Genomic DNA, 20,133 nt, shown 5'->3' on the forward strand with positions numbered 1-20,133 from the left:
GGCTCCCTGTTCTCCAGGGCCTGTCTTGCCTTTCTGGTTTTTACACACTTTGTGGATGTCCCTTTTGACCGGTGGGAAGTGATACTTCTTTGTAGTGCAGATTTGCATTGCCCGTTTGCTTGCTTGGCCAAAAAGGGCGTATGCGTTTTCTCCTGAATATATACAGGAGAAATCGCATACGCCCTTTGTGGCCAAGTGCATCATTGTCGAAGTTTTGCCCCTCTTCCTGTGCTTTAAAGGCGATTCCAACTTACCTCTTGAAATCTGTTTCCTGCTATTCTGCCTCGCTTTCAAGTCTGCCTCGTTGCTTTCCCTTAACAGATTTTTGGACGATAGTTGTCCATTATTACTCGGCCAGTTTGTGAATTGCTGTGCCCCTGAGCTCCATTTTTCAACTCGTTTTTTGTGAGCTGACCGCAAGTCCAAAATTTTGGTTCAGGACTTATGCTTGTTCCCGGTGGGGGGCTGAGACTTTGGTTAATTCTTCTTCCTGCTGGGAAATTTGTGTGATATGTGTCCGGCCAAATGCCTAACAGCTACTCTCTCATTGGTTCTCCCTCTTCCCTTTCATCCTCTGCCAAATTGGAAACCTGTGCGAACCAGGAGGTTAAAGGGGCTTCCTCTCCAAGTTGGGAGGTTGATAGTAAAGCAGATGGAAAGTCAAACCTTAGCACCAGGAGAGGGACTATTCGTTGAGTTTTAGAAACCTTTCTTATTCACAGTGGGTCCATTTTCTAGGTTTCCCGTACATGTTATAGCTGTAGTAATATTCCCTTCAACCTGGAGAGTTGGGACCAATGGAAAGGGTGCCAGGCATTTGTGCTTTAAAGGGTCTGCATTTGCTCACCCAGTCTCACCAATCCTCTCAGTCCCAAGTGTCCAGCCTTATGCCACATCCAGCTGTCATTGTAGATAGGGACATTCCAGGTTTCATCAGAGACCCTGAAGGAATTGTAAAGAATTTCCCAGTTCTTTTGTTTTGTTTTTGCAATTCCTTTTTATAGTGGGTTTGAGCTGATTCTCGCTGCCATGTTTATGCCAGTCTAGACACTCTTGATTCCCTTATGGAGACATATCAATACATAGGTTTAAAGATTGTTACTAGTCAGCTATATTCCTCTGCGGGAAATATGGTGTTTTGAGTCCCTTTCACTGAGGAAGGTGTAGGTCTTGTCTATTCCATAGTTGGTTTTTGGAATGGTACCTGTGCTTATATCAAACTCTGGTTTTATGCATCACCCCACCTCTCCTTCCCCCGTAAGCAGGCATAAGAGTGTTTTCTAAATGTGAGACACTGTTCTCTTTTCTAACTCAGTTCAAGTGTAGCCATGTTTACAGGATCATCATAAGTGATATCTTATGATAAGTTTATTTTTCTGTGTGACTTATTTCACTTAGAATCATCGTACCTGAATCCACCCATTTTGCTGCTACTGGTCTTATGACATTGATTTCATGGCTGAGGGATATTTTACCGTACGAAAGTACCACAATTTTTTGAACCATTTTTATATTTCCTGGGATATTTAAGGTGTACCCAAGTTGAGGTCCTTGTAAGCAGTGCAGCCCTAAATTTTGGGGTGGCTCTGTCTTATTGATTTTCAGTTTTCCCAAGGTATATTCCCTACACTGGAAGTGCCCTTGGCTCTGTAGCTCTGTTCTTTACTTGTTTTAGGGAACACAATGCACTCCTCCAGAGAGGCAGTTGGCAATTTACATCCCGCCCATCAGCATAAGAAGGGTCCCTGTTCTCCAGGGCCTGTCTTGCCTTTCTGGTTTTTACACATTTTGTGGACGTCCCTTTTGACCGGTGGGAAGTGATACTTCTTTGTAGTGCAGATTGGCATTGCCCGCTTGCTTGCTTGGCCAAAAAGGGCGTATGCGTTTTCTCCTGAATATATTCAGGAGAAAACTCATACGCCCTTTTTGGCCAAGTGCATCATTGTCGAAATTGTGCCCCTCTTCCTGTGCTTTAAAGGCGATTCCAACGTACCTCTTGAAATCTGTTTCCTGCTATTTTGCCTCACTTTCATGTCAGACTCGTTGTCCTCCCTCAACAGATTTTAGGACGATAGTTTTCCTTTATTACTCGGGCAGTTTGTGAATTGCTTTTCCCCTGAGCTCCATTTTTCACCTCGTTTTTTGTGAGCTGACCGCAAGTCCAAAATTTTGGTTCAGGACCTATACTGGTTCCCGGTGGGTGGCTGAGCCTTTGGTTAATTCTTCTTCCTGCCGGGAAATTACAGTGATATGTGCCCGTCCAAATGCCTAACAGCTACTCTCTCATTGGTTCTCCCTCTTCCCTTTCATCCTCTGCCAAATTGGCAACCTGTGCGAACCAGGATGTTAAAGGGGCTGTCTCTCCAATTTGGGAGGTTGATGGTAAAGCAGATGGAAAGTGAAACCGGAGCACCAGGAGAGGGACTATTCGTTGAGTTTTAGAAATCTTTCGTATTCACAGTGTGTCCATTCTCTAGGTTTCCTATACATGTTATAGCTGTAGTAATATTCCCTTCCACCTGGAGAGTTGGGACCCATGGAATGGGTGCCAGGCATTTGTGCTTTAAAGGGTCTGCATTTGCTCACCCAATCACACCAATCGTCTCAGTCCCAATTGTCCAGCCTTATGCCACATCCAGCTGTCATTGTAGATAGGGTCATTCCGGTTTCATCAGAGACCCTGAAGGAATTGTAAAGAATTTCCCAGTTTTTTTGTTTTGCTTTTGAACTTCCTTTTTATAGTGGGTTTGAGCTGATTCTCGCTGCCATGTTTATGCCAGTCAAGACACACTTGATTCCCTTACGGAGACATATCAATACATAGGTTTTAAGATTCTTACTAGTCAGATATATTCCTCTGCGGGAAATATGGGGTTTTGAGTCCCTTTCACTGAGGAAGGTGTAGGTCTTGTCTATTCCATAGTTGGTCTTTGGAACAGTACCTGTGCTTATATCAAACTCTGGTTTTATGCATCACCCCACCTCTCCTTCCCCCTTCAGCAGGCATAAGAGTGTTTTCTAAATGTGAGACTCTGTTCCCTTTCCTAACTCAGTTGAAGTGTAGCCATGTTTACAGGATCTTCATAAGTGATATCTTATGATAAGTTTCTTTTTCTGTGTGACTTATTTCACTTAGAATCATCATACCTGAATCCACCCATTTTGCTGCTACTGGTCTTATGACATTGATTTCATGGCTGAGGGATATTCCATCGTACGTAAGTACCACAATTTTTTGAACCATTTTTATAATTCCGGGATATTTAAGGTGTACCCAAGTTGAGGTCCTTGTAGGCAGAGCAGCCCTAAATTTTGGGGTGGCTCTGTCTTATTGATTTTCAGTTTTCCCAAGGTATATTCCCTAGACTGGAACAGCCCTTGACTCTGTAGCTCTGTTGTTTACTTCTTTTAGGGAACACAATGCAGTCCTCCAGAGAGGCAGTTGGCAATTTACATCCCGCCATCAGCATATCAAGGCTCCCTCTTCTCCAGGGCCTGTCTTGCCTTTCTGATTTTTACACATTTTGTGGATGTCCCTTTTGACCGGTGGGAAGTGATACTTCTTTGTAGTGCAGACTTGCATTGCCCGCTTGCTTGCTTGGCCAAAAAGGGCGTATGCGTTTTCTCCTGAATATATTCAGGAGAAAACGCATACGCCCTTTTTGGCCAAGTGCATCATTGTCGAAGTTGTGCCCCTCTTCCTGTGCTTTAAAGGTGATTCCAACGTACCTCTTGAAATCTGTTTCGTGCTATTCTGCCTCGCTTTCAAGTCCGCCTCGATGCCTTCCCTCAACAAATTTGTGGACGATAGTTGTCCTTTATTACTCTGCCAGTTTGTGAATTGCTGTGCCCTTGAGCTCCATTTATCAACTCCTTTTTTGTGAGCTGACCGTAAGTCCAAAATTTTGGTTCAGGACTTATGCTGGTTCCCGGTGGGGGGCTGAGACTTTGGTTAATTCTTCTTCCTGCTGGGAAGTTAGAGTGATATGTGTCCGTCCAAATGCCTAACAGCTACTCTCTCATTGATTCTCCCTCTTCCCTTTCATCCTCTGCCAATTTGGAAACCTGTGCGAACCAGGAGGTTAAAGGGGCTGTCTCTCCAAGTTGGGAGGTTGATAGTAAAGCAGATGGAAAGTGAAACCGGAGCACCAGGAGAGGGACTATTCGTTGAGTTTTAGAAAACTTTCGTATTCACAGTGGGTCCGTTCTCTAGGTTTCCCGTACATGTTATAGCTGTAGTAATATTCCCTTCAACCTGGAGAGTTGGGAGCCATGGAATGGGTGCGAGGCATTTGTGCTTTAAAGGGTCTGCATTTGCTCACCCAATCTCACCAATCCTCTCAGTCCCAAGTGTCCAGCCTTATGCCACATCCAGCTGTCGTTGTAGATAGGGTCATTCCAGGTTTCATCAGAGACCATGAAGGAATTGTAAAGAATTTCCCAGTTTTTTGTTTTGTTTTTGAAATTCCTTTTTATAGTGGGTTTGAGGTGATTCTCGCTGCCATGTTTATGCCAGTCTAGACACACTTGATTCCCTTATGGAGACATATCAATACATAGGTTTTAAGATTCTTACTAGTCAGATATATTCCTCTGCGGGAAATATGGGGTTTTGAGTCCCTTTCACTGAGGAAGGTGTAGGTCTTGTCTATTCCATAGTTGGTTTTTGGAACGGTACCTGTGCTTATATCAAACTCTGGTTTTATGCATCACCCCACCTCTCCTTCCCCCTTAAGCAGGCATAAGAGTGTTTTCTAAATGTGAGACACTGTTCTCTTTCCTAACTCAGTTCAAGTGTAGCCATGTTTACAGTATCTTCATAAGTGATATCTTATGATAAGTTTCTTTTTCTCTGTGACTTATTTCACTTAGAATCATCGTACCTGAATCTACCCATTTTGCTGCTACTGGTCTTATGACATTGATTTCATGGCTGAGGGATATTCCATCGTACGTACGTACCACAATTTTTGGAACCATTTTGATATTTCCTGGGATATTTAAGGTGTACCCAAGTTGAGGTCCTTGTAATCAGTGCAGCCATAAATTTTGGGTGGCTCTGTCTTATTGATTTTCACTGTTCCCAAGGTATATTCCCTAGACTGGAAGTGCCCTTGGCTCTGTAGCTCTGTTCTTTACTTGCTTTAGGGAACACAATGCACTCCTCCAGAGAGGCAGTTGGCAATTTACATCCCGCCCATCAGCATAACAAGGCTCCCTGTTCTCCAGGGCCTGTCTTGCCTTTCTTGTTTTTACACATTTTGTGGATAACCCTTTTGACCGGTGGGAAATGATACTTCTTTGTAGTGCAGATTTGCATTGCCCGCTTGCTTGCTTGGCCAAAAAGGGCGTATGCGTTTTCTCCTGAATATATTCAGGAGAAAACGCATACGCCCTTTTTGGCCAAGTGCATCATTGTCGAAGTTGTGCCCCTCTTCCTGTGCTTAAAGGCGATTCCAACGTACCTCTTGAAATCTGTTTCCTGCTATTCTGCCTCGCTTTCAAGTCTGCCTCGTTGCTTTCCCTTAACAGATTTTTGGACGATAGTTGTCCATTATTACTCGGCCAGTTTGTGAATTGCTGTGCCCCTGAGCTCCATTTTTCAACTCGTTTTTTGTGAGCTGACCGCAAGTCCAAAATTTTGGTTCAGGACCTATGCTTGTTCCCGGTTGGGGGCTGAGACTTTGGTTAATTCTTCTTCCTGCTGGGAAATTTGTGTGATATGTGTCCGGCCAAATGCCTAACAGCTACTCTCTCATTGGTTCTCCCTCTTCCCTTTCATCCTCTGCCAAATTGGAAACCTGTGCGAACCAGGAGGTTAAAGGGGCTGCCTCTCCAAGTTGGGAGGTTGATAGTAAAGCAGATGGAAAGTCAAACCTTAGCACCAGGAGAGGGACTATTCGTTGAGTTTTAGAAACCTTTCTTATTCACAGTGGGTCCATTTTCTAGGTTTCCCGTACATGTTATAGCTGTAGTAATATTCCCTTCAACCTGGAGAGTTGGGACCAATGGAAAGGGTGCCAGGCATTTGTGCTTTAAAGGGTCTGCATTTGCTCACCCAGTCTCACCAATCCTCTCAGTCCCAAGTGTCCAGCCTTATGCCACATCCAGCTGTCATTGTAGATAGGGACATTCCAGGTTTCATCAGAGACCCTGAAGGAATTGTAAAGAATTTCCCAGTTCTTTTGTTTTGTTTTTGCAATTCCTTTTTATAGTGGGTTTGAGCTGATTCTCGCTGCCATGTTTATGCCAGTCTAGACACTCTTGATTCCCTTATGGAGACATATCAATACATAGGTTTAAAGATTGTTACTAGTCAGCTATATTCCTCTGCGGGAAATATGGTGTTTTGAGTCCCTTTCACTGAGGAAGGTGTAGGTCTTGTCTATTCCATAGTTGGTTTTTGGAATGGTACCTGTGCTTATATCAAACTCTGGTTTTATGCATCACCCCACCTCTCCTTCCCCCGTAAGCAGGCATAAGAGTGTTTTCTAAATGTGAGACACTGTTCTCTTTTCTAACTCAGTTCAAGTGTAGCCATGTTTACAGGATCATCATAAGTGATATCTTATGATAAGTTTATTTTTCTGTGTGACTTATTTCACTTAGAATCATCGTACCTGAATCCACCCATTTTGCTGCTACTGGTCTTATGACATTGATTTCATGGCTGAGGGATATTTTACCGTACGAAAGTACCACAATTTTTTGAACCATTTTTATATTTCCTGGGATATTTAAGGTGTACCCAAGTTGAGGTCCTTGTAAGCAGTGCAGCCCTAAATTTTGGGGTGGCTCTGTCTTATTGATTTTCAGTTTTCCCAAGGTATATTCCCTACACTGGAAGTGCCCTTGGCTCTGTAGCTCTGTTCTTTACTTGTTTTAGGGAACACAATGCACTCCTCCAGAGAGGCAGTTGGCAATTTACATCCCGCCCATCAGCATAAGAAGGGTCCCTGTTCTCCAGGGCCTGTCTTGCCTTTCTGGTTTTTACACATTTTGTGGACGTCCCTTTTGACCGGTGGGAAGTGATACTTCTTTGTAGTGCAGATTGGCATTGCCCGCTTGCTTGCTTGGCCAAAAAGGGCGTATGCGTTTTCTCCTGAATATATTCAGGAGAAAACTCATACGCCCTTTTGGCCAAGTGCATCATTGTCGAAATTGTGCCCCTCTTCCTGTGCTTTAAAGGCGATTCCAACGTACCTCTTGAAATCTGTTTCCTGCTATTTTGCCTCACTTTCATGTCAGACTCGTTGTCCTCCCTCAACAGATTTTAGGACGATAGTTTTCCTTTATTACTCGGGCAGTTTGTGAATTGCTTTTCCCCTGAGCTCCATTTTTCACCTCGTTTTTTGTGAGCTGACCGCAAGTCCAAAATTTTGGTTCAGGACCTATACTGGTTCCCGGTGGGTGGCTGAGCCTTTGGTTAATTCTTCTTCCTGCCGGGAAATTACAGTGATATGTGCCCGTCCAAATGCCTAACAGCTACTCTCTCATTGGTTCTCCCTCTTCCCTTTCATCCTCTGCCAAATTGGCAACCTGTGCGAACCAGGATGTTAAAGGGGCTGTCTCTCCAATTTGGGAGGTTGATGGTAAAGCAGATGGAAAGTGAAACCGGAGCACCAGGAGAGGGACTATTCGTTGAGTTTTAGAAATCTTTCGTATTCACAGTGTGTCCATTCTCTAGGTTTCCTATACATGTTATAGCTGTAGTAATATTCCCTTCCACCTGGAGAGTTGGGACCCATGGAATGGGTGCCAGGCATTTGTGCTTTAAAGGGTCTGCATTTGCTCACCCAATCACACCAATCGTCTCAGTCCCAATTGTCCAGCCTTATGCCACATCCAGCTGTCGTTGTAGATAGGGGCATTCCGGTTTCATCAGAGACCCTGAAGGAATTGTAAAGAATTTCCCAGTTTTTTTGTTTTGTTTTTGAACTTCCTTTTTATAGTGGGTTTGAGCTGATTCTCGCTGCCATGTTTATGCCAGTCAAGACACACTTGATTCCCTTACGGAGACATATCAATACATAGGTTTTAAGATTCTTACTAGTCAGATATATTCCTCTGCGGGAAATATGGGGTTTTGAGTCCCTTTCACTGAGGAAGGTGTAGGTCTTGTCTATTCCATAGTTGGTCTTTGGAACAGTACCTGTGCTTATATCAAACTCTGGTTTTATGCATCACCCCACCTCTCCTTCCCCCTTCAGCAGGCATAAGAGTGTTTTCTAAATGTGAGACTCTGTTCCCTTTCCTAACTCAGTTGAAGTGTAGCCATGTTTACTGGATCTTCATAAGTGATATCTTATGATAAGTTTCTTTTTCTGTGTGACTTATTTCACTTAGAATCATCATACCTGAATCCACCCATTTTGCTGCTACTGGTCTTATGACATTGATTTCATGGCTGAGGGATATTCCATCGTACGTAAGTACCACAATTTTTTGAACCATTTTTATAATTCCGGGATATTTAAGGTGTACCCAAGTTGAGGTCCTTGTAGGCAGAGCAGCCCTAAATTTTGGGGTGGCTCTGTCTTATTGATTTTCAGTTTTCCCAAGGTATATTCCCTAGACTGGAACAGCCCTTGACTCTGTAGCTCTGTTGTTTACTTCTTTTAGGGAACACAATGCAGTCCTCCAGAGAGGCAGTTGGCAATTTACATCCCGCCATCAGCATATCAAGGCTCCCTCTTCTCCAGGGCCTGTCTTGCCTTTCTGATTTTTACACATTTTGTGGATGTCCCTTTTGACCGGTGGGAAGTGATACTTCTTTGTAGTGCAGACTTGCATTGCCCGCTTGCTTGCTTGGCCAAAAAGGGCGTATGCGTTTTCTCCTGAATATATTCAGGAGAAAACGCATACGCCCTTTTTGGCCAAGTGCATCATTGTCGAAGTTGTGCCCCTCTTCCTGTGCTTTAAAGGTGATTCCAACGTACCTCTTGAAATCTGTTTCGTGCTATTCTGCCTCGCTTTCAAGTCCGCCTCGATGCCTTCCCTCAACAAATTTGTGGACGATAGTTGTCCTTTATTACTCTGCCAGTTTGTGAATTGCTGTGCCCTTGAGCTCCATTTATCAACTCCTTTTTTGTGAGCTGACCGTAAGTCCAAAATTTTGGTTCAGGACTTATGCTGGTTCCCGGTGGGGTGCTGAGACTTTGGTTAATTCTTCTTCCTGCTGGGAAGTTAGAGTGATATGTGTCCGTCCAAATGCCTAACAGCTACTCTCTCATTGATTCTCCCTCTTCCCTTTCATCCTCTGCCAATTTGGAAACCTGTGCGAACCAGGAGGTTAAAGGGGCTGTCTCTCCAAGTTGGGAGGTTGATAGTAAAGCAGATGGAAAGTGAAACCGGAGCACCAGGAGAGGGACTATTCGTTGAGTTTTAGAAAACTTTCGTATTCACAGTGGGTCCGTTCTCTAGGTTTCCCGTACATGTTATAGCTGTAGTAATATTCCCTTCAACCTGGAGAGTTGGGAGCCATGGAATGGGTGCGAGGCATTTGTGCTTTAAAGGGTCTGCATTTGCTCACCCAATCTCACCAATCCTCTCAGTCCCAAGTGTCCAGCCTTATGCCACATCCAGCTGTCGTTGTAGATAGGGTCATTCCAGGTTTCATCAGAGACCATGAAGGAATTGTAAAGAATTTCCCAGTTTTTTGTTTTGTTTTTGAAATTCCTTTTTATAGTGGGTTTGAGGTGATTCTCGCTGCCATGTTTATGCCAGTCTAGACACACTTGATTCCCTTATGGAGACATATCAATACATAGGTTTTAAGATTCTTACTAGTCAGATATATTCCTCTGCGGGAAATATGGGGTTTTGAGTCCCTTTCACTGAGGAAGGTGTAGGTCTTGTCTATTCCATAGTTGGTTTTTGGAACGGTACCTGTGCTTATATCAAACTCTGGTTTTATGCATCACCCCACCTCTCCTTCCCCCTTAAGCAGGCATAAGAGTGTTTTCTAAATGTGAGACACTGTTCTCTTTCCTAACTCAGTTCAAGTGTAGCCATGTTTACAGTATCTTCATAAGTGATATCTTATGATAAGTTTCTTTTTCTCTGTGACTTATTTCACTTAGAATCATCGTACCTGAATCTACCCATTTTGCTGCTACTGGTCTTATGACATTGATTTCATGGCTGAGGGATATTCCATCGTACGTACGTACCACAATTTTTGGAACCATTTTGATATTTCCTGGGATATTTAAGGTGTACCCAAGTTGAGGTCCTTGTAATCAGTGCAGCCATAAATTTTGGGTGGCTCTGTCTTATTGATTTTCACTGTTCCCAAGGTATATTCCCTAGACTGGAAGTGCCCTTGGCTCTGTAGCTCTGTTCTTTACTTGCTTTAGGGAACACAATGCACTCCTCCAGAGAGGCAGTTGGCAATTTACATCCCGCCCATCAGCATAACAAGGCTCCCTGTTCTCCAGGGCCTGTCTTGCCTTTCTTGTTTTTACACATTTTGTGGATAACCCTTTTGACCGGTGGGAAATGATACTTCTTTGTAGTGCAGATTTGCATTGCCCGCTTGCTTGCTTGGCCAAAAAGGGCGTATGCGTTTTCTCCTGAATATATTCAGGAGAAAACGCATACGCCCTTTTTGGCCAAGTGCATCATTGTCGAAGTTGTGCCCCTCTTCCTGTGCTTTAAAGGTGATTCCAACGTACCTCTTGAAATCTGTTTCCTGCTATTCTGCCTCGCTTTCAAGTCCGCCTCGTTGCCTTCCCTCAACAGATTTTTTTTTTTTTTTTTTTTTTTTTTTTTTTTTGTGGTACGCGGGCCTCTCACTGTTGTGGCCTCTCCCGTTGCGGAGCACAGGCTCCGGATGCACAGGCTCAGCAGCCATGGCTCACGGGCCCAGCCGCTCCGCGGTATATGGGATCCTCCCAGACCGGGGCACGAACCCGTATCCCCTGCATCGGCAGGCGGACTCTCAACCACTGCACCACCAGGGAGGCCCCCTCAACAGATTTTTGAACGATAGTTGTCCTTTATTACTCTGCCAGTTTGTGAATTGCTGTGCCCCTGAGCTCCATTTTTCAACTCGTTTTCTGTGAGCTGACCGCAAGTCCAAAATTTTGGTTCATGACCTATGCTGGTTCCCGGTGGGGGGCTGAGACTTTGGTTAATTCTTCTTCCTGCCGGGAAATTACAGTGATATGTGCCCGTCCAAATGCCTAACAGCTACTCTCTCATTGGTTCTCCCTCTTCCCTTTCATCCTCTGCCAAATTGGCAACCTGTGCGAACCAGGAGGTTAAAGGGGCTGTCTCTCCAAGTTGGGAGGTTGATAGTAAAGCAGATGGAAAGTCAAACCGGAGCACCAGGCGAGGGACTATTCGTTGAGTTTTAGAAACCTTTCGTATTCACAGTGTGTCCGTTCTCTAGGTTTCCCGTACATGTTATAACTGTAGTAATATTCCCTTCAACCTGGAGAGTTGGGACCCATGGAATGTGTGCCATGCATTATTGCTTTAAAGGGTCTGCATTTGCTCACCCAATCTCACCAATCCCCTCAGTCCCAAGTGTCCAGCCTTATGCCACATCCAGCTGTCGTTGTAGATAGGGTCATTCCAGGTTTCATCATTGACCCTGAAGGAATTGTAAAGAATTTCCCAGTTTTTTTGTTTTGGTTTTGAAATTCCTTTTTATAGTGGGTTTGAGCTGATTCTCGCTGCCATGTTTATGCCAGTCTAGACACACTTGATTCCCTTATGGAGACATATCAATACATAGGTTTTAAGATTCTTACTAGTCAGATATATTCCTCTGCGGGAAATATGGGGTTTTGAGTCCCTTTCACTGAGGAAGGTGTAGGTCTTGTCTATTCCATAGTTGGTTTTTGGAACGGTACCTGTGCTTATATGAAACTCTGGTTTTATGCATCACCCCACCTCTCCTTCCCCCTTAAGCAGGCATAAGAGTGTTTTCTAAATGTGAGACACTGTTCTCTTTCCTAACTCAGTTCAAGTGTAGCCATGTTTACAGGATCTTCATAAGTGATATCTTATGATAAGTTTCTTTTTCTCTGTGACTTATTTCACTTAGAATCATCGTACCTGAATCCACCCATTTTGCTGCTACTGGTCTTATGACATTGATTTCACGGCTGAGGGATATTCCATCGTACGTAAGTACCACTATTTTTTGAAGCATTTTTATATTTCCTGGGATATTTAAGGTGTACCCAAGTTGAGGTCCTTGTAAGCAGTGCAGCCCTAAATTTTGGGGTGGCTCTGTCTTATTGATTTTCAGTTTTCCCAAGGTATATTCCCTAGACTGGAAGTGCCCTTGGCTCTGTAGCTCTGTTGTTTACTTGTTTTAGGGAACACAATGCACTCCTCCAGAGAGGCAGTTGGCAATTTACATCCCGCCCATCATCATAACAAGGCTCCCGGTTCTCCAGTGCCTGTCTTGCCTTTCTGGTTTTTACACATTTTGTGGATGTCCCTTTTGACCGGTGGGAAGTGATACTTCTTTGTAGTGCAGATTTGCATTGCCCGCTTGCTTGTTGGCCAAAAAGGGCGTATGTGTTGTCTCCTGAATATATTCAGGAGAAAACGCATACGCCCTTTTTGGCCAAGTGCATCATTGTCGAAGTTTTGCCCCTCTTCCTGTGCTTTAAAGGCGATTCCAACGTACCTCTTGAAATCTGTTTCCTGCTATTCTGCCTCGCTTTCAAGTCCGCCTCGTTGCCTTCCCTCAACAGATTTTTGGACGATAGGTGTCCTTTATTATCGGCCAGTTTGTGAATTGCTGTGCCCCTGAGCTCCATTTTTCAACTCGTTTTTGGTGAGCTGACCGCAAGTCCAAAATTTTGGTTCAGGACTTATACTGGTTCCCGGTGGGTGGCTGAGACTTTGGTTAGTTCTTCTTCCTGCCGGGAAATTACAGTGATATGTGCCCGTCCAAATGCCTAACAGCTACTCTCTCATTGGTTCTCCCTCTTCCCTTTCATCCTCTGCCAAATTGCCACCTGTGCGAACCAGGAGGTTAAAGGGGCTGTCTCTCCAAGTTGGGAGGTTGATAGTAAAGCAGATGGAAAAGTCAAACCCGAGCACCAGGAGAGGGACTATTCGTTGAGTTTTAGAAACCTTTCGTATTCACAGTGTGTCCGTTCTCTAGGTTTCCCCTACATGTTATAGCTGTAGTAATATTCCTTTCAACCTGGAGAGTTGGGACCCATAGAATGGGTGCCAGACATTTGTGCTTTAAAGGGTCTGCATTTGCTCACCCCATCTCACCAATCCTCTCAGTCCCAAGTGTCCAGCCTTATGCCTCATCCTGCTGTCGTTGTACATAAGGTCATTCCAGGTTTCATCAGAAACCCTGAAGGAATTGTAAAGAATTTCCCAGTTTTTTTGTTTTGTTTTTGAAATTCCTTTTTATAGTGTGTTTGAGCTGATTCTCGCTGCCATGTTTATGCCAGTCTAGACACACTTGATTCCCTTACGGAGACATATCAATACATAGGTTTTAAGATTCTTACTAGTCAGATATATTCCTCTGCGGGAAATATGGGGTTTTGAGTCCCTTTCACTGAGGAAGGTGTAGGTCTTGTCTATTCCATAGTTGGTTTTTGGAACGGTACCTGTGCTTATATCAAACTCTGGTTTTATGCATCACCCCACCTCTCCTTCCCCCTTAAGCAGGCATAAGAATGTTTTCCAAATGTGAGACTCTGTTCTCTTTCCTAACTCAGTTCAAGTGTAGCCATGTTTACAGGATCTTCATAAGTGATATCTTATGCTAAGTTTCTTTTTCTGTGTGACTTATTTCACTTAGAATCATCGTACCTGAATCCACCCATTTTGCTGCTACTGGTCTTATGACATTGATTTCATGGCTAAGGGATATTCCATCGTACGTAAGTACCACAATTATTTGAACCATTTTTATATTTCCTGGGATATTTAAGGTGTACCCATGTTGAGGTCCTTGTAAGCAGTGCAGCCCTAAATGTTGGGGTGGCTCTGTCTTATTGATTTTCAGTTTTCCCAAGGTATATTCCCTAGACTGGAAGTGCCCTTGGCTCTGTAGCTCTGTTGTTTATTTGTTTTAGGGAACACAATGCACTCCTCCAGAGAGGCAGTTGGCAATTTACATCCCGCCCATCAGCATAACAAGGCTCCCTGTTCTCCAGGGCCTGTCTTGCCTTTCTGGTTTTTGCACATTTTGTGGATGTCCCTTTTGACCGGTGGGAAGTGATACTTCTTTGTAGTGCAGATTTGCATTGCCCGCTTGCTTGCTTGGCCAAAAAGGGCGTATGCGTTTTCTCCTGAATATATTAAGGAGAAAACGCATAATCCCTTTTTGGCCAAGTGCATCATTGTCGAAGTTGTGCCACTCTTCCTGTGCTTTAAAGGCGATTCAAACGTAACTCTTGAAATCTGTTTCCTGCTATTCTGCCTCGCTTTCAAGTCCGCCTTGTTGCCTTCCCTCAACAGATTTTTGTACGATAGTTGTCCTTTATTACTCGGCCAGTTGGTGAATTCCTGTGCCCCTGAGCTCCATTATTCAACTCGTTTTTTGTGAGCTAACCACATGTCCAAAATTTTGGTTCAGGACCTATGCTGGTTCCCGGTGTGTGGCTGAGACTTTGGTTAATTCTTTTTCCTGCTGGGAAATTAGATTGATATGTGCCCGTCCAAATGCCTAACAGCTACTCTCTCATTGGTTCTCCCTCTTCCATTTCATCCTCTGCCAAATTGGCAACCTGTGCGAACCAGGAGGTTAAAGGGGCTGCCTCTCCAAGTTGGAAGGTGGTTAGTAAAGCAGATGGAAAGTCAAACACGAGCAGCAGGAGAGGGACTATTCGTTGAGTTTTAGAAACCTTTCGTATTCACAGTGTGTCCGTTCTCTAGGTTTCCCGTACATGTTATAGCTGTAGTAATATTCCCTTCATCCTGGAGAGTTGGGACCCATGGAATGGGTGCCAGGCATTTGCGCTTTAAAGGGTCTGCATTTGCTCACCCAATCTCACCAATCCTCTCAGTCCCAAGTGTCCAGCCTTATGCCTCATCCAGCTGTCATTGTACATAAGGTCATTCCAGGTTTCATCAGAGACTCTGAAGGAATTGTAAAGAATTTCCCAGTTTTTTTGTTTTGGTTTTGAAATTACTTTTTATAGTGGGTTTGAGCTGATTCTCGCTGCCATGTTTATGCCAGTCTAGACACACTTGATTTCATTACGGAGACATATCAATACATAGGTTTTAAGATTCTTACTAGTCAGATATATTCCTCTGCGGGAAATATGGGGTTTTGAGTCCCTTTCACTGAGGAAGGTGTAGGTCTTGTCTATTCCATAGTTGGTTTTTGGAACGGTACCTGTGCTTATATCAAACTCTGGTTTTATGCATCACCCCACCTCTCCTTCCCCCTTAAGCAGGCATAAGAGTGTTTTCTAAATGTGAGACACTGTTCTCTTTCCTAACTCAGTTCAAGTGTAGCCATGTTTACAGGATCTTCATAAGTGATATCTTATGATAAGTTTCTTTTTCTCTGTGACTTATTTCACTTAGAATCATCATACCTGAATCCACCCATTTTGCTGCTACTGGTCTTATGACATTGATTTCACGGCTGAGGGATATTCCATCGTACGTAAGTACCACTATTTTTTGAAGCATTTTTATATTTCCTGGGATATTTAAGGTGTACCCAAGTTGAGGTCCTTGTAAGCAGTGCAGCCCTAAATTTTGGGGTGCCTCTGTCTTATTGATTTTCAGTTTTCCCAAGGTATATTCCCTAGACTGGAAGTGCCCTTGGCTCTGTAGCTCTGTTGTTTACTTGTTTTAGGGAACACAATGCACTCCTCCAGAGAGGCAGTTGGCAATTTACATCCCACCCATCATCATAACAAGGCTCCCGGTTCTCCAGGGCCTGTCTTGCCTTTCTGGTTTTTACACATTTTGTGGATGTCCCTTTTGACCAGTGGGAAGTGATACTTCTTTGTAGTGCAGATTTGCATTGCCCGCTTGCTTGTTGGCCAAAAAGGGCGTATGTGTTGTCTCCTGAATATATTCAGGAGAAAACGCATACGCCCTTTTTGGCCAAGTGCATCATTGTCGAAGTTTTGCCCCTCTTCCTGTGCTTTAAAGGCGATTCCAACGTACCTCTTGAAATCTGTTTCCTGCTATTCTGCCTCGCTTTCAAGTCCGCCTCGTTGCCTTCCTTCAACAGATTTCTGGACGATAGGTGTCCTTTATTACTCGGCCAGTTTGTGAATTGCTGTGCCCCTGAGCTCCATTTTTCAACTCGTTTTTGGTGAGCTGACCGCAAGTCCAAAATTTTGGTTCAGGACTTATACTGGTTCCCGGTGGGTGGCTGAGACTTTGGTTAGTTCTTCTTCCTGCCGGGAAATTACAGTGATATGTGCCCGTCCAAATGCCTAACAGCTACTCTCTCATTGGTTCTCCCTCTTCCCTTTCATCCTCTGCCAAATTGCCACCTGTGCGAACCAGGAGGTTAAAGGGGCTGTCTCTCCAAGTTGGGAGGTTGATAGTAAAGCAGATGGAAAGTCAAACCCGAGCACCAGGAGAGGGACTATTCGTTGAGTTTTAGAAACCTTTCGTATTCACAGTGTGTCCGTTCTCTAGGTTTCCCCTACATGTTATAGCTGTAGTAATATTCCTTTCAACCTGGAGAGTTGGGACCCATAGAATGGGTGCCAGACATTTGTGCTTTAAAGGGTCTGCATTTGCTCACCCCATCTCACCAATCCTCTCAGTCCCAAGTGTCCAGCCTTATGCCTCATCCTGCTGTCGTTGTACATAAGGTCATTCCAGGTTTCATCAGAAACCCTGAAGGAATTGTAAAGAATTTCCCAGTTTTTTTGTTTTGTTTTTGAAATTCCTTTTTATAGTGTGTTTGAGCTGATTCTCGCTGCCATGTTTATGCCAGTCTAGACACACTTGATTCCCTTACGGAGACATATCAATACATAGGTTTTAAGATTCTTACTAGTCAGATATATTCCTCTGCGGGAAATATGGGGTTTTGAGTCCCTTTCACTGAGGAAGGTGTAGGTCTTGTCTATTCCATAGTTGGTTTTTGGAACGGTACCTGTGCTTATATCAAACTCTGGTTTTATGCATCACCCCACCTCTCCTTCCCCCTTAAGCAGGCATAAGAATGTTTTCCAAATGTGAGACTCTGTTCTCTTTCCTAACTCAGTTCAAGTGTAGCCATGTTTACAGGATCTTCATAAGTGATATCTTATGCTAAGTTTCTTTTTCTGTGTGACTTATTTCACTTAGAATCATCGTACCTGAATCCACCCATTTTGCTGCTACTGGTCTTATGACATTGATTTCATGGCTAAGGGATATTCCATCGTACGTAAGTACCACAATTATTTGAACCATTTTTATATTTCCTGGGATATTTAAGGTGTACCCATGTTGAGGTCCTTGTAAGCAGTGCAGCCCTAAATGTTGGGGTGGCTCTGTCTTATTGATTTTCAGTTTTCCCAAGGTATATTCCCTAGACTGGAAGTGCCCTTGGCTCTGTAGCTCTGTTGTTTATTTGTTTTAGGGAACACAATGCACTCCTCCAGAGAGGCAGTTGGCAATTTACATCCCGCCCATCAGCATAACAAGGCTCCCTGTTCTCCAGGGCCTGTCTTGCCTTTCTGGTTTTTGCACATTTTGTGGATGTCCCTTTTGACTGGTGGGAAGTGATACTTCTTTGTAGTGCAGATTTGCATTGCCCGCTTGCTTGCTTGGCCAAAAAGGGCGTATGCGTTTTCTCCTGAATATATTAAGGAGAAAACGCATAATCCCTTTTTGGCCAAGTGCATCATTGTCGAAGTTGTGCCACTCTTCCTGTGCTTTAAAGGCGATTCAAACGTAACTCTTGAAATCTGTTTCCTGCTATTCTGCCTCGCTTTCAAGTCCGCCTTGTTGCCTTCCCTCAACAGATTTTTGTACGATAGTTGTCCTTTATTACTCGGCCAGTTGGTGAATTCCTGTGCCCCTGAGCTCCGTTATTCAACTCGTTTTTTGTGAGCTAACCACATGTCCAAAATTTTGGTTCAGGACCTATGCTGGTTCCCGGTGTGTGGCTGAGACATTGGTTAATTCTTTTTCCTGCTGGGAAATTAGATTGATATGTGCCCGTCCAAATGCCTAACAGCTACTCTCTCATTGGTTCTCCCTCTTCCATTTCATCCTCTGCCAAATTGGCAACCTGTGCGAACCAGGAGGTTAAAGGGGCTGCCTCTCCAAGTTGGAAGGTGGTTAGTAAAGCAGATGGAAAGTCAAACACGAGCAGCAGGAGAGGGACTATTCGTTGAGTTTTAGAAACCTTTCGTATTCACAGTGTGTCCGTTCTCTAGGTTTCCCGTACATGTTATAGCTGTAGTAATATTCCCTTCATCCTGGAGAGTTGGGACCCATGGAATGGGTGCCAGGCATTTGTGCTTTAAAGGGTCTGCATTTGCTCACCCAATCTCACCAATCCTCTCAGTCCCAAGTGTCCAGCCTTATGCCTCATCCAGCTGTCATTGTACATAAGGTCATTCCAGGTTTCATCAGAGACCCTGAAGGAATTGTAAAGAATTTCCCAGTTTTTTTGTTTTGTTTTTGAAATTCCTCTTTATAGTGGGTTTGAGCTGATTCTCGCTGCCATGTTTATGCCAGTCTAGACACACTTGATTTCCTTACGGAGACATATCAATACATAGGTTTTAAGATTCTTACTAGTCAGATATATTCCTCTGCGGGAAATATGGGGTTTTGAGTCCCTTTCACTGAGGAAGGTGTAGGTCTTGTCTATTCCATAGTTGGTTTTTGGAACGGTACCTGTGCTTATATCAAACTCTGGCTTTATGCATCACCCAACCTCTCCTTCCCCCTTAAGCAGGCAAAAGAGTTTTTTCTAAATGCAAGACACTGTTCTCTTTCCTAACTTAGTTCAGGTGTAGCCATGTTTACAGGATCTTCATAAGTGATATCTTATGATAAGTTTCTTTTTCTGTGTGACTTATTTCACTTAGAATCATCGTACCTGAATCCACCCATTTTGCAGCTACTGGTCTTATGACATTGATTTCATGGCTGAGGGATATTCCATCATACGTAAGAACCACAATTTTTTGAACCATTTTTATATTTCCTGGGATATTAAGGTGTACCCAAGTTTAGGTCCTTGTAAGCAGTGCAGCCCTAAATTTTGGGGTGGCTCTGTCTTATTGATTTTCAGTTTTCCCAAGGTGTATTCCCTAGACTGGAAGTGCCATTGGCTCTGTAGCTCTGTTCTTTACTTGTTTTAGGGAACACAATGCACTCCTCCAGAGAGGCAGTTGGCAATTTACATCCCGCCCATCAGCATAACAAGGCTCCCTGTTCTCCAGTGCCTGTCTTGCCTTTCTGGATTTTACACATTTTGTGGATATCCCTTTTGACCGGTGGGATGTGATACTTCTTTGTATTGCAGATTTGCATTGCCCGCTTGCTTGCTTGGCCAAAATGGGCGTATGCGTTTTCTCCTGAATATATTCAGGAGAAAACACATACGCACTTTTTGGCCAAGGGCATCATTGTCGAAGTTGTGCCCCTCTTCCTGTGCTTTAAAGGCGATTCCAACGTACCTCTTGAAATCTGTTTCCTGCTATTCTGCCTCGCTTTCAAGTCCGCCTCACTGCCTTCCCTCAACAGATTTTTGGACGATAGTTGTCCTTTATTACTCTGCCAGTTTGTGCATTGCTGTGACCCTTAGCTCTATTTTTCAACTCGTTTTTTGTGAGCTGACCACATGTCCAAAATTTTGGTTTAGGATCTATGCTGGTTGGCGGTGTGAGGCTGAGACTTTGGTTAATTCTTCTTCCTGCCGAGAAATTAGATTGATATTTGCCCGTCCAAATGCCTAACAGCTACTCTCTCCTTGGTTCTCCCTCTTCCCTTTCATCCCCTGCCAAATTGGCAACCTGTGCGAACCAGGAGGTTAAAGGGGCTGTCTCTCCAAGTTGGGAGGTTGATAGTAAAGCAGATGGAAAGTCAAACCAGAGCACCAGGAGAGGGACAATTCGTTGAGTTTTAGAATCCTTTCGTATTCACAGTGGGTCCGTTCTCTAGGTTTCCCATACATGTTATAGCTGTAGTAATATTCCCTTCAACCTGGAG

Source organism: Hyperoodon ampullatus, assembly GCF_949752795.1.
Source record: "Hyperoodon ampullatus genome assembly, chromosome: 7".
Taxonomy (NCBI): domain Eukaryota; kingdom Metazoa; phylum Chordata; class Mammalia; order Artiodactyla; family Ziphiidae; genus Hyperoodon; species Hyperoodon ampullatus.